Source organism: Felis catus, chromosome C1 (assembly GCF_018350175.1).
Source record: "Felis catus isolate Fca126 chromosome C1, F.catus_Fca126_mat1.0, whole genome shotgun sequence".
NCBI lineage: Eukaryota > Metazoa > Chordata > Mammalia > Carnivora > Felidae > Felis > Felis catus.
The window spans coordinates 147,253,260-147,269,574 of record NC_058375.1 but is presented as its reverse complement, the minus strand read 5'-3'; positions in this window follow the sequence as shown (position 1 = coordinate 147,269,574).

The window sequence follows — 16,315 nt, the reverse complement described above, 5'->3', positions numbered from 1 at the left end:
TATTCTCTATCTAGGCTTCTAGACATTATCTCATATTAGCCATATTCATTGGAAACTGACTAATTCGATCAAATATGTACAAGTTAATATATAATATATATCACATGGGATCAAATTAATCGGTTTTTCATAGATATTATTTTTACATTAATCAGTTTTAATAGATACAAATGCCGTGGGATAATTCCAGCTTTGGAACGTACAGAAATCATTCTGTTTTTACTGAAAGCAACAATGCTTAATTATAGATTTAGATCAATGTATGGCAGGAACCTGTCATGGAACCCTGGTTCTTGATGACAATGTGATTCACCGAATGAACACCGAGATTGTCCACCTCCAATTTCCTTGTTAATGAGTAAGAACTGTGTTATACGCCCACAACTAGACCGATCATTGGCAAAGGAGAATGACTTGCACCAAGGGTGATACATCCCGTGGGGCTAGACACATGGAAACAAACAAATCAAAAAGAAGGGGATGATGAGTGATGAGAAAATAACCAACATTGTGTGCTGCACCGTACATAACATTTAGTTCAGAGAACAGATCCTAGTGCTTCGATGATGAATTTTATCTCACAGCAAGGATGACATTCCTGATGGTCAGGCATTCATGTTCATAAACAGCTTTATATTCATATTATGAACTTGGTTGTAGTAGTAAGATTTATGCCGTGTAAAGGCTGCTCTCGTATCTATCCATGTATGAGACATATTTAGGAAAACTTTTGTTATTTTGAGCCACTAATTAGTGCTAGTTAATAAAGAGGTGTTAGCTAATAAATACGATTAATGTCACACCAAGAGATTCAGTAAACAGTAGTTGTTCCCCAAACTGGGTATGAATCTGAATTTCATGGGCGTTGGGATTCCAAGGGTCTATGGGATAGATGAAGCATACTAATGTGAAAAATGGAATGGTACAAGGTATTTGTGATTTGAACAATAAAAAAGCTTATGGACATTTTGTGACCTATAGAGTTTGGAGTAAAAATATATACAGTAAGCCTGCCTGCTCTGAACACATTGGTGTTCTTAAAGGGTGAATAAAATGTAGTCAGGTGTGAGTAGAAATCTTAGTTAAAAAAAAAAAAAGAAACAAACCTACTTGTGTTTGCCTCTATCCAGTGGTTTTTCACTTTCTTGGTTTGAGGGCCTCATTGAGAATCTGAACAAGATTATGGACCGTTTCCCAGAGATTCACATTTGCATATTCATGCAATGTTTTGAATATTAATAACCTCTTCTCTAATGTTCTTGATCCTATTAAAAAACCTGAAGCAGAGTAACTAACAGCTAACAATAGATACCATTAATCCAGTCCTTACCAGCTTTCCGAGTTCCACCTAGATCTCCTGAATTAGAAGATTCGGGAGCTCAAAAATACAGTTTCATACAGTTCCTTCATTGTTCCTGATGAAATTCACTGGACTCTCTTTATTGGCCAGAGAAGCAAGGGCTTTAGCGTCAGACATACTTGAGTTAAAATTCAAAACTTTACACTCAGTGAGTAAGGGCAAGTTGCTTCAAACTTCTGAGCCTTAGTCTATCTCACCTATGATGCAGGAAGGGTAGCCGTCCTCACACTAGTGTGGTAAAGAATGTACGAGGGGCGCCTGGATGGCTCAGTCGGTTAAGCGGGCCGACTTCAGCTCAGGTCATGATCTCGCGGTCCGTGAGTTCGAGCCTCGCGTCGGGCTCTGTGCTGACAGCTCAGAGCCTGGAGCCTGTTTCAGATTCTGTGTCTCCTCTCTCTGACCCTCCCCCATCCATGCTCTGTCTCTCTCTGTCTCAAAAATAAATAAACGTTAAAGAAAAAAAAAATGTACGACACACCAGCATACAACCCTCGCAGTTAATAAGCACTGTAAATATCTATTATTTATCGTGGGCGTTCAGAAAGGGCCTGCTTTGTTTGCAGTGAGGATATTATCTGAATATTAAAAATTATTTGAGGTGAGAAATTCACGGTCGTAATATTTGCATTAAATGTTAACAGCAGAAATTGTGTTACTGAAACAAAGGTAAAATAGCAATGGCATGAGCTGGAGATGGCTTTTACTTGAGCCACGTAATGGATAAACCCGTTAGCAAGTCAAAGCTTGCAGAAAACGAAGCTCACTCACCCCTAGATTCACAGGCGTCATCTTTAACCCTAATTTTGCAAGGCTTTTCGGAAACTTTCCAAATCTTAAAGCTTCAGGATGTTCACGCCAATAGAGTAAATTCTTGGTTGTATGGAAGCAGATTCTTTCAGGCATTCAGAATAGTTCTGAATTGGGACAAAAATAAACAACAAGCCATGTCTTATGTCTAGCAGTAACAACAACAACAACGACAACAACAAAAGAATCTTTGAGCATGATGCAATAAGCCGTGGGGAAGAGTTAAGATTTGGAGATTTACCCTGATTGGTTGTTTTCCAACAAAAAGAATGGTCTTGTTATAAACACTAGGTTTTAAAAGGACAAAAATGGGAAGTCTGTGTTAGGCAAAAAAAAAAAAAAAAAAGAGGCAGTAGTGATACAGAAGTAAAATAACTCAGGGAATTGAAGAACGTAGCCCCAAAGAGGAGAAGTTTGGGAGGGATTTTAAAGTCATTTCACACAGCTCAGTGGGAGGTTTTCTACCATTTCTTATGTTGATGCATCTTTGAAGTACCCGAGGACCCATGGGGTGGGTCACACATACTTGTCAATGACAGAGTGTCCAGAAATAGAATCAGATCAATAAAAGAGCTTAGTGACACTTAGTGAGCCATGAGACCGCTATTTTTTTTTTTTTTAGAGAAACAACGTGTAAGATAAATATGTTTGGAGTTCATGAGTGTCCTATTAAAATGAAGAGTAGGAAAGAGTAATTGTGAGTCAGTACCTTCATAAAGAACAGAGCCAACTTATGTTTGCCTTTTTGCAGTGGTCTCCACATTTTTCATTCGTGGATCTTATTGAAAATCTGAGAAATGATTATATGTATCTTTCCTAGAGAAATAGTTTACATTTACGTATAAGCATAGTGTTTTGTGGATTGATGATCTCTGATGGTTTTGCTCTTACAGGGAAATGGAAACAGTGTAACCAGAAATGATGGCTTCAATTAATTACTGATTGATTAAACTAATGATAACTAATAGCTACTATTAACGAAGTCCTTACTATGTTAGAAACAATATGCTAAGTCCCTTATATACATTATCGCATGTAATCCTCACTGGTTGGCCCCATTTTATCAATGCGAAAATTGAGGCTTGGGAAGTTACACAGCTTGCTTAAAATTCTTTTTTTTTATTAAAAAAAATTTTTTTAATGTTTATTATTTTTGAGAGAGAGACAGAGAGCAAGCAGGGGAGGAGCAGAGAGAGAGGAAGACACAGAATCAGAAGCAGGCTCCAGGCTCTGAGTTGCCAGCACAGAGCCCGATGTGGGGCTCAAACTCACAAACCTTGAGATCATGACCTGAGCCAAAGGCAGCCGCTCAACCGACTGAGCCACCCAGGCGCCCCAGCTTGCTTAAAATTCTACAGCCAGCAAGGAGTAGATCCTGGAATCAAACTGAGCTCTGTTTGATGACAGAGCATATACTCTTAAGCACTCTCTCATGCCGCTTCTAATTTTTTTATGTAATTTTTCTTCGGGCACTTAAAATGCTATCTTACAACCCAAGCTCTGAAGGATGAGCGAATATTCTGAATTTATACGCTACCTTGTTGTGTGTGTGCGTGCAACATATGTTTTCCTGGAGATAACAGTTTTACTCGGATTCCCTTAGAATGGCTCACTAAACCAGTGAAGGGCCGGTCATCTGTCTATGTCAGAGGTTAGCTGTGGACTCAGTTAGGCCGCCACAGAGCCAGATATTTGGGCCATGCAGGCCATCTCCCTTCTACTCTCTCACTTCACAGAATCGCTGTTATGGATTTGGTTTTGGGATTCGGTCCTCATCTTGAATTGAAGCATGCTACTGGAAATGGCTGTACAAAATCTACTACTGCATTTTACTTGAGAGATATTTTTGAGTGTATTTTTAAATATATCTTTTGGAGCCTTTTAAAGAAAACCTCGAGCAATAAATTACTTTTGGAAGAAAGACAATATCTTCCTTCTGTATACTAAAGAATGTAATGATGTATCCCTTTATCCAAAAGCCAAAATGTCAGACTCAAATCTGCACTTCAACTTTCATACCTGTGCAGGGGTCTTTGGCCCAGAGATTTGCATTTGACGTTTTCCTTAGTCATGGCCATCTACTCCGATTTGTATGTTTCCATGTGTTGAATATATACTTTTCATATGTTATTGTAGGGCCTCTCAAATTCTTCATGGAACACAAAGAAATATAAATTAAAAATCTAACATCCATTGCCTCTTCCTTTTCTACCACTTTGTCTAAAAAGAGGCGGAGCTTTGAAATCTTGCAGAAATTTGTTAAAACCTTAACCTTCACAGATACAACAAAATGGTCCTCACGGTGATGTAACAAACTAAAATAATATAAACACCTTCAATGGCAAACATGTTTCTTTTTATACTTTTAAAATTATTTTATTCAAAAAAGTTGTTTTAATATTTATTTATTTTTGAGAGAGAGACAGAGCATGATCAGGGGAAGGGCAGAGAGAGGGAGTCACAGAATCCGAAGCAGGCTCCAGGCTCTGAGCTGTCAGCACAGACGCGGGGCTTGAACCCACAAACCACAAGATCATGACCTGAGCTGAAGACAGATGCTTAACCAACTGAGCCACCCAGGCATCCGGGCAAATATGTTTTCTTACTGATTAACGTAGTAGAGGATTATGTCTTGTTTCTCTCCTCCCCCACAGATACTTATCTTGGGCAAAGATGACTTTCATGCACGATTGGATTTTCCAAGAATTAGCTCTATTGTGTCTATTTTGTGTTGTGAATCTAATGAAAGCCATATGCCTTAAATCCCAGATACAGGGGCGCCTGGGTGGCTCAGTCAGTTGAGCATCCGATTTTGGCTCAGGTCATGATCTCGCGGTCCATGGGTTCGAGCCCTGTGTCGGGCTCTGTGCTGACAGCTCAGAGCCTGGAGCCTGTTTCAGATTCTGTGTCTCCCTCTTTCTCTGACCCTCCCCTGTTCATGCTCTCTCTCTCTGTCTCAAAAATAAATAAATGTTAAAAAAAAAATTAAAAAAATAAATAAACCCCAGATTCAAAGGGGCAAAGTTCTCTTTCGGTTGTGTGCATTAGAGTATGTAAATGTGAAGTCTATCTCAGTCAAAAGATCAACACGCCAGCATAGGAATCGACCAATATAGTGGTATCTACGCATAACGTCAACATTTTTCTCAGGGAAAAATTTTGAATTTTCTTAAGTAGTTACAGTAAGTAATTGATTAAGAGTCTCTACCTTGGTGCCATAAAGTATGGCTCTTGAAAACATTTTAAGTCAGGAAGAGCCAAGGGAGCTTTGCTGGGAGACTAGAACAAATCAGGAAAAAACTCAAGACACTCTTATTTGATGTCTGGTTTAAAAACACATATCCGGAGAGTCGTATTCACTGCCTTGGTTTTAATCACCTCCTGCTGGCGTGCCTGGGTAGCTTCAGTTGGTCTAGCGTCCAACTCCGGTTCAGGTCATGATGTCAAGGTTCTTGGGTTTGAGCCCCACCTTGGGCTCCGTGCTGACAGCTCAGAGCCTGGAGCCTGCTTCAGATTCTGTGTTTCCCTCTCTCTCTCTCTTCTGCTTCCCAGCTTGTGCTTTGACTCTCTGTCTCACTCTCAAAAATAAACATTAAAAAAAATTTAATTACCTCCTGCCTATCAAGAAAACTCTCAAATTTGTACTTCTAGCTAAGATCAGTCTTTTTGAACCCTAGACCTATTTTTCTAATTCCTCCCTCCTCAGCTCTTGGGTGTCTCACGGTCATTTCAAACTTAAACTCCTAAGTGGAATTCATACCCACCCAACCTGATTCTTCTCAGTGTTCCATTTTTTAGTGAATGGCATCTTTGTTCAGTGCAGAGATCAGAACCCTGGGGCGTACTGAGAACATTCCTCTCCTTTCCTGCCTACTCCTTCCTCAACAAAATTCCCTTCTTTCCATCTTCCCTGCCTAAATGGGTTCTTGCCAAAAATATTTTATCACCCAAATGACTGAAAATCCTCCCAGTTAGTGACTGAGATTTCACTCTTGCCTAGGCACAACCCATTCTCCATACTAGCATCTATAAGTGACATTTTAATATTTCAATCTGGGTACTTCATTCTCTTTCTTGAAGTTTTTCAGTGACTTCCCATTACCTTAAAAATTAGGACCCAAATTCTTAACGTGGCCTAAAAGACACCCACCTGATCTAAATATTTCTTCTGACTCATCTCTAGTACTTTCCCATCTTGTTGCATTGGCCTTATTCAGGTTCCCCTAAAACCAAGCGCCTTCTTGCCTGTGTGCTTCACACACACACACACACACACACACACACTCACCCCACCTAATTTCTGTTCTATTTCCAAGTCCTGCTCGACATACTTTCTACCACAAACTTTCCTTACTACCTCTGACAGATCAAATTTATCTTCTTGTGTATTATAGGACCATGGAATAACATTTTCCATGTTGTAGGTGTTCAATAACTGTTTCTAAACAATTATGTTGATTACTTAGGTTTTTGTTAACAAAAGGAGTTTCTGGAATCTAGGTGTGTTTGACTCAGGTGTCAAGAAACTATTTCCATCACCTCATGGTCACTCCATCTATGAATGAATGAAGAAAAGACAACTATTAGCAATTGTGCTTTGATATATACACTAAAGGTGTATTAATGGCCTAGAAAACTTAAAACTTAAGTAAAACTTTGGGGCTTTGTGGAAGTAGTCTTAACGAAATCAAGATAGAAACTAGCAAGTTTTCAAACTTATTATTTTTTTTTCTTTTAGATAGAGCACATGCGTGGGGGAAGGGGGTAGTGGGGAGAGAGAGAGAGAGAGAGAAAATTTTAAGCAGACTCTGTGCTCAGCCCCACATGGGGCTCCATGTGGGGCTCCACATGGAGCTTCATGCAGGGCTTGATCCCATGACCCTGAGATCCTGACCTGAGCCAAAATCAAGAGTCAGATGCTCAACTAACTGAGCCACCCAGGAGCTCCCCAAAGTAGCAAGTTTTCTATCTGCTTCCATGCCATGTGTTATCAGAAACTTTGACCTCTGAGGTTTATGAAAGAGTCTAAAAACATTCTTGTTCTCCATTTTGTATCTCCTAAGGACACCAGAGCATGCTAGATGTCTCTGTGCTATATAGCATGACATGTTTCAGGACCTCGAAGAAGCAGATGACAACAGGTTGTCCACTTTCCTGCCCCTACCTTATTTTCTGGGCTTGGTTTCTAAAGAGACAGCTGCATCAGAGTAATGGAACCGGCCACCCTCTTCAGGGAAACTCATCTTTGGTGCTTTTGATTTCGGGCTTGACTGCAGTCATTCACGAAGAGAGAAATCTGGTGCTGCAGAGAACTGGGACCCTTGCTACTGTGTGTGTGTGTGTGTGTGTGTGTGTGTGTGTGTGTGTGCATGCAGAGAGTAAAGAGTTTCATTTTAAAGAGTTGGATATTCCTGGAGTCAATGATGTGGTGAAGAGGAGGATTCTTAGAAAAGAATGAACATTTAGAAGGTGGGCTTAAAAATGCAAGAGGAAACATCCGTTGCTCTGTGGGGTCAGCCTCCACCTCGTTAAAGATGGCTTCTGCCAAATAGGCTGCGGGGAAAGGAGCCTGAAGGTGGGGGAGGAGGGAGAATTGCCTCTCTAGGGACTACAAGATAAAACATTTGCAAGTGATATTTTGTGAATTATGTCGCTTAGTTGTATGCTTTTGTTTTTAATCTGGTTTTGTTTCCCTTTTTATTACATCTGAGCTTCAAGTGGAGTTTATTTAAATGCTCCTGTATCGACTCTAGTACTAGAAATGTAAGGAACGGTTGTGCCCCGCATTTGGGCCGGAGTGTCACAGGGTGAGAACTTTCTTCTACTTGCATCCCTCATGTCCTCACTCTCTGGGACCATGTGGTGGTAGCAGAATTGATTATTAGGTATCTATCCATCCAGTTCTTTCCCCACCTGGTGATATTCTCTCCATTGAAATCACAGAAGGTATTAGACTTAATTTATTGAGCAAGATTCTGGCCTCCTTAAAATATCTTTAGCATCTTCTTTACAGTAACATTTAAAGTTTATCCATAACCCTCAGATTTCTCCCTAATCAGGTTGCTGTTCTTGGAAAGCCATTTAAGAAAAAGTTTTCTCTTCTCCCTACCCCCAAAAAATAAAGCTAAGAGGCAAAATATACAAATACCCAGCCACAGTGGTAGTCTGATAGAATTTTGTTCATTCCAAAATACAATGTATCAACCAAATCATGTATGATTTTATAACATTTCTTTAAAAAATTTTTTTTTCAACGTTATTTATTTTTGGGACAGAGAGAGACAGAGCATGAACGGGGGAGGGGCAGAGAGAGAGGGAGACACAGAATCGGAAACAGGCTCCAGGCTCTGAGCCATCAGCCCAGAGCCCGACACGGGGCTCGAACTCCTGGACCACGAGATCGTGACCTGGCTGAAGTCGGACGCTTAACCGACTGCGCCACCCAGGCGCCCCGATTTTATAACATTTCTTGAGTGGGAGGAATGGGCCAGAGATGGGATCCTTTTGCACAGGAAGGAAAGAAATAAGAGAGGCTGGAAATATCAAAGGCAAGCTGGGTTTACTTTACCTTTTTTCTTGGACTGAGGCATATTTACTTTCAAGTAGAGATAGGCAACAGATCCCGCTCTGAGTCCTTTTGCCCTGTGGGGAAAATGATAAGCTATGAGCCAACTTGGTTTCGAGTGATGGGCCAAGTACTGGGTGGTTTTTTCCCCAACCACAGCAGGGTGTCTTCAGAAGAATCTCACTCCCAGAAAACGCATACGTAGAGGTATCAGTGTATTTTACATTTCTACACAATAGATAAGGAGGAGAGAGGCACCAAGAAAATAACGTACCCCACTGTCCAAAATGTCATGGTTTGCTGCGCAAGTGAAAGTCCTGATGTAAGAGTCATCGCAAAGGAAGTAGGTGGGTTGATAATGGCTTATGAACTTCTAAGAGCAGAGATACATTTAGGGGCCCTTAGCACAAGACAAGTACCCTACCTGGCAGTAGAATAGTGAAAGCTATTGGGTCACATAGAAAATCTGACAGGAAATAATGGAGTTTGGATTTATTGAGACGGCCCACCATCCTTCCCTTCAGTCTCATTCTTGCACCTCTGGAGCTTTGGACAGTCGCGTCCCGCATCCTTGCTCTTTTCAGTTTTTTTCCTATTAGGTTCCATAAGAAGCCCTGATACCTGAGTTTATGGACAAGTGGCGTAGGCTGAGGGAATGGAAAGTGATTCTTTTTGATATGTGTACATATATGTTTAGGGCTTTTGTCATTTGCTACCTTTTTAAATTTTTTACATTTTATGTTTTCTATTTTGCTTGGAAGAACATGGAGAACCAAGCCCCCGCCAGACAAAGAAACAGGCAAATAAGAACAAACACAAATATGTGGTCCCTTTTACTTAGAAACAGGTCACTCATGCCAATCAGTATTTGTACATAAACTTCATTTATCATCCTAACAGAAAAGGGGAACAAAGATTCAGTATTTTTCAAAGAAGTTTAGCAAAAATAGAACCAAACAATGTAACTTGTGATTTTTAAATTACATTTAGGTATTCTACTCTTTCCTTTCTCACCTAAGTGATTGAAAATATGTTCCTTGTGTTTGTCCAACGTTTTTGAAATTCAGAAAGACTCCACGCGATCTTGTCATTGCCAACGGTTCTCTGCCTGGGAACATACTATCCCTATTTTGTGACACTAACATTACCACCACTTTATATTTGTATAATAGTCTTAGAGGTACTTTTCCCATTTTATAGCTGAAGCGTATAGAAGGTGGTAAAGCTGTGGTTATGTAGGGCTTATAGGCAAAGTCCCAGTTTCTGATTGTAACTTTGGAAAGATTGATTTGCCTCAATCCTGGAAAAGTGAGACTAGAACCCCGGGTTTCAGGATCTCAGGTTGTTGTTCCTTTTGGGGCACCAACACCTGAAAACAATTATCCAGCTGGGGGGAATTTCCTACCTTATGAGTCCCTACCTCTCTATAAAAGCCTGCTGCTCAGGTCCCAAGCCCCCCCTTGAAGCCTCAGGGAGGACGGAGAGAGCTCAGCTGATGTTCAGATGTAGCAGTTGGAGAGGCTCTAGGAGAATCATCCATTGTCCAGCGTCAGGGTGTTAATGGTGCAAAATGCACTGTCTGTGCTTCAGGGAGGGGTAGGGGCAGGGCATCTCTGAGGCCAGGTCTGTGGCAGGATGTGGCATGTGTCCCTGGCCACAGAACTTCCAAGCCTGGCTCGTGGACTTTTCTAGAGAAGCCCATGAGCTACTTAACCATTCTTTCATAAGTTTAATTCCTGCTTAAACTTATTCAGGTATGTTTCTTTGTTTGCAACTAAAAACTTTGACGGATGTATAGCTCAAGTTTCTTTTGCTGGGATGACTTAGCCCACAAGCCAGACCGTCTTTAAGGAACACTCTTTGGTCACTTTTAAGGTTTACCCACTCTCAGCTTTGGCATTCGCTCTCACTGTCTGTACTTTACCCAAGCCACTGTCTCTGTTTTGGCCATGTGAATGCAAAAGGAGTAAATCTTTATTTACATAAAATGCTGCTGTTGCTCAGATAACTCATTTATTCAACAAATAAAGTGTTAGTGTGAGGGGAGCAGAGGGGAAGATGGACAGACATTTGGGACAATACACTTAAGGGTCTTAAATGTCATTTACTTATTCCTTCAACAAGTATTTACTGAGTGCTTATTATGCGCCAAGCTGATTTCAGACGCCAATGTTAGAACTGCTGGTGTTTGAAATGGCAATATGTCTTAGATAGCTTTCAGCGCTATAATCACCTCTGTGCTATTAAAGGATCCCTCTGGCTGAAGGGTCACAGGGATAGATTGGGGAAGAGTAAACCCCAAGGAAGTGAGACCAGTTAGGGGACTTTTTTGACATTTCAAATAAAAGAAGATGGTAGATCTGAAGTAGGGTGATGAAAGGGAAGTGGAAAGAAGCAAAAAAAAAATTGAGAGATTTCGTATGAGTTAGAATCCATAGAAACTCTTGGTTAATTAGATGTAAAGGATGAGAAAGAAGGGAGAGATAAGGAAAAAACAAAACAAAACAAGGTATCTGGCTTGAGTGGTGACAATTAGTGAGATAAGTAAGATAGGGGGAGTGGTAGGTTTGGGAAGCAGGTTCTGTTTTACGCATGTCAGTTTTGACCACCTTTGGAGATGGCAGTAGGATATACAAATCTGGAGTTCATGAGCAAGATCAAGGCTAGAAACAGAGACTTGGGAGTCTTGAGTGTGTAACACAGAAATAAACAATGAAAAGGAAAGCATTAGGTCACCAAGGGAGAGTGTAGAGAAATGAGCCAGTCCAGTAGGTCGTCAGGTATGGTTCAAGGCCCCCCCAGGGGGTGCTCAAGACCATTTTGGGTGTTCACAAGGTGAACACTATGTCTATAGGTAATGCTAACATGTAACTTGTCTTTTCCAGTATCATTCTGGCACAAAGGTACAATGGAATTTTCCAGAAGCTACAAGATGTGTAATGATGTCATCGCTTTGAAGGCTAATGGACTGTGTGCTTGTTTATGCCTGTGTTTTAATGTTTTAAGAATTTCTCAATTTAAATCTTTTTTTTGCAGTTTATTTATTTTGAGAGAGAGAGAGAGAGAGAGAGAGAGAGAGAGAGAGAGAGAGAGAGAGAAAGCATGAATGGGGGAAGGGCAGAGAGAGAGAGAGAGGAGAGAATGAGAATCTCAAGTAGGCTGCACACCAGTGCAGAGCCCCATGTGGAGCTCAAACCAAAGAACTGTGAGATCATGACCTGAGTCACCCAGGCACCCCTCAATTACATTTCTAATATGATAAACATTGATAGTTATAACCCACTTAAACATAAGCTCTTTGGGGTCCTCAAAATTTTTGAAGTGTAAAGGGATCATGATATCAAAATGTCTGAGAACCAGCAGGCTAGAAAATTCAGCCTTGAGTCTATATGCAAGGGTGATCATTGAAGATTTGAGGGCAAGGGAAAACATAATCAGAGTCATGTTAATGAAAGTTATTCTGATGGCAGTCTTGACGATACATTATGATGGGGATAACATTAAGTTGTGGAGGCGATTTAGTTTGTAATTATAACAACTCAAGTATGAAGTATGAAGTTACTAGGGGCTTGAGCTGTGGAAATAACAGTGTGAATAACAGTGGACAACACGAAAGGAAAATAAATGTGATTTTATTATTGATTGAATGTGGGCCACTATTGAAGGAGTGAAAGGAGTAAAAGATAACTGTGCTGGATCTATGTGTTTGGAAGAAAGGGCTTGTTTCTCCTACAATTTTAAGGAAAAATGATCCTTGACACCGGATGAAGATTCATGAGGTGAGCACTGTCTAAATAAAAATATGATGAAAGCCACATACATAATTCTAGGTTTCCTACTAGCTGCTATAAAAGGCAAAAGGGTCAACTTAATTTTAATAATATATTTTATTTAATCCCATATATTCAAAATATTATCATTTCAACACATAATTAATTTTAAAAATTACTAAGATTTTTCAGGGGGGGTATTAAGTCTTTAAGTTTAGTGAATATCTTACACTCACAGTACCTATGAGATCAGACTAGTCATACTTCAAGTACTCAAGAGCCACAAGTAGCTGGTTGCTACCACCTTCAACACAGCAGCTTTAGACTACTCTTTTGCTTGATTCAAGGTCATCAGAATGACCATGTTGATTTGGCTAGGGTTGAAATAACTGTGTTTTTTTTTTTTTTTTTTTGAGTTACTCACTCAGGAATGGATGGATTTGTATGAATCCTATAACTCTCTCAACCTCCTTGTGACCTCACTGTGGAGGAGTATAATTACAGGTCCTTTCTAAGGTAATGAGCCAAGTAGTAGTGGCTTACTTACTTGGAACTGAATCTCTGACCCGCATTTTACAGAGTCCGTATTGAATGCAGCTAATTAGCCCGGCACACTGACATTGGTCAGTGGAAGGGAAAGCAGACAAAGTTTGAATTATGTGAAAAGACCATATTAATAGTATTAAAAGGACATGGAAAATCAGAGAAGGGGTGCAGCCATTCTCGGAGGTGGTAAAAACAGATAATATAAGTACTTTAAAAATTTTAGCAGTGGCAGTTGAGTTAAGAAACTATGTTACGGCCCAGTATCATCCACAGTCATGCCATTATTTTTCTTCTTTATGAGTCCTGAGCTGTCCCCATGAGGTAGATGCATTGAAGGTACAATACTATAGAACCTAAATAAAGGTCCTAAAACACATGACTGTTTCCATGGAATGAAATTAATGATCAAAAGGAGAAGGAGGAGAACAGAAGTGAAGTCAAGGGTCCCTAATATAAAGATTTCTGGGATTACCAGATGAGATGAGTGGAAATGAATGTATCATATGCTCCTTTAGGGAGAATATAAGTTTAGGGAAGGAAAAATGCAGTAAAATGAGAACAGATTAGACCTTGATAGTATATAGCAAATTATCGTAGTATGCCTCCTCACCATATGCTCATTCCATGATAAGTTCATGTTCCAAGATGAAATGAAAAATTAAGATGCATGGCATTAGAGATTCTAGAAAGGATAACAAAAAAAGAAACATGTATGATAAAAAAAAATCCCAAACAACCAGGCGCAACAGTCATTTTCAAAGTTCAGTTATTATATACATTTATTTGCCTTATTAATTTGGAATGTTATTCTGCAAATGTATCAAGTCTTTACAATTTAAAGTCCCTATGCTTATTTCCCTTGCTTATATAAGAATTATTCACCCAAAGTCTATTTTGCTGGTGGGTTATGAACTCCTTGATTATTGCTGTTGTTTTCTTTTGATTATGAGAATCCAGGAGTCATGATGTAATGTTGCTATGGTAATGAATATGTACAAATAGATGATTAAGGGGGGGGGGGAGATTAAGTCCTGAGAAACACATTTGCATGTAAATTCTTTCCAGTGGATAAAAAAAAACCCTCACATGTGAATTTTTTTCTATTATGTACAAAAAATATAAAAGATGTGTTGTATCACATATTCAACAATGTGTTGTACTGCTTATGTTAAGTGACAGGAGTCACTCAATATGTCCTGAAAAGCATTTTCTTAATAGTTCATACAAAAAGGTATTGGATTAAGAGTGGACTAATTTCCATAGGTGTGTGAATGTGTGTGTGTGTGTGTATGTGTGCATGTGTCACAGAACTTTGTGCCAAGAATTCAAAAGATCCTGATTCCTTTATTGGCTGGCTATCTGTTGGCTGGCAAGGCATTAACAATTGTTTATTTTTTTAATACAGCGCTTAAGGCAAAGATGATGATCTTTGCCATTTGATGAGTATTCATTGACCAGCACTGTCAACAGAGATATAATGCAAGTTATACTTAATTAAAAATTTTAGGAGACATATTAAAAAGTGAAAAGAAATATGTGAAATTAATTTTAGTAATATATTTAACCAATACCTCCAAAATATGATCATTTCAACATGATCATATAAAAATATGATATATTTTTATATATAATATGATATATTTTTATAATAATGTAAAATTATTAATGATATATTTTACATTATATTTGGTACTAAGTCTTTGAAATCCAGCATGTATTTTATACTTAGAGCACATGTCAATTTGCACTAGACACATTTCAAGTGCTCACTCTCTACACCTGGCAAGTGGATACCATAGCAGACGATGCACTATTAGACTCACAGGACAGTGTTTCGTTTGTTTAGAATATTAAAGTCATTCAATATTAGACTTCTTGGGTAATACCCTCGCTTTTTTTGAAGATCAGAGCTTTCCAACATGCAAGAGACATGTATTCAAGAGACAAAACAAATATTGCAAGTAAATACCTGACAAGAGTGTAATGCCTGATGATTTACCAATGCTTTCCACATTCACCACTCTTTTTAAATCTTGGCCACGGTTCCAAGAAACAGGGAGAGATGAAGTGCCATTTACTTTTGAGGAAGCAGGCCCAGACACTAAAACCTGTTCTTTCAGCTCCAAATCTCATGATCCAATGGTAGATCACAATCTAGAGTTCAGTTATCAAATAGTGATCAAGCCAAATCAGCCAAAATATTATGTGCCCTAGCATTTTCTTGCCTTTTTTTTAAAGCATCTGTTTTGTGGGTGTCTGGAAGGGCTCAGGCTTGTCCCACATCTCCATTTTTGTTTTGTTTTGTTTTGTTTGCTTGGATCCATAATAAAATTAGAACAAAGTCTCTTTACGCTTAGGAATGTTTTGATTCATCCAAGGTGGTAATGGTGGGGGTGAGATCCTCAGGACTGTCACCAAATCCAACAAACATTGCACCGCCACTACTGTGATCTTTTGATGTGAAGTCAATTATATCCATTATTTCATCATAAGTCTTTCGTAGACCTCAGAAAAAACATACGTTATTTAGAGCTGAGGTGGGTGAGGAAGCACATAATATCTCCTACTCTAAAACAATTAATTTATATGACAATCGCTTTCCAAGGAGCCCCTTAACAGTAGCAATAACACCAGTCTTTGCTTCTTGGCTTTTTGTGTTGTTCAGGTTAAAACAAACTCATCCGCTTTAGCGTATAAGCTACATATATGAATTGAATTTTGGGCTAATTTTTATTAGCTGGTAATGTTACCCTTATATTTTCAATCACAGCCCACACGGGAAGCAAACCATTCGATAAAGCAGCGCCAGGAATTAAATCCAAACAAGTTTCCAATATATTACTTTAAATCATTCTTCACCTTCCCTTAATCCGTGGGTAGGATTCCCCTCCCCTGGCCCAGTATTTCCGCTGCAAGGTAGCTTCCAAAGATCATAGGAGGAGTCCTCTGCCTCTAAGCCTGCATGATGATCATATCTCCTGGGCGCAGGTGGTCCAGCTTTGGTGGCCAGTCTTAGAGGGGAAGGTTACCTGAAACCTCAGGTAAGAGAGAAAGTTTAAGGCCTAACTATAGGTAGCTAAGGCAGTCAGGGAATTGGTTATTTCCAGGGTTGAACAGAGAGGGCGCCCTTCCACAGACGCATGCACCGCCAGGACATGGTGGTGGGATGAGCCCCGCACGAATACCTGTGGTTGTCTCATGGCTCAGTCTAGTTAGAAAACCTTTAGGGCCCTGGACTACAAACGAATGTCTGGAGACCTGGACGGG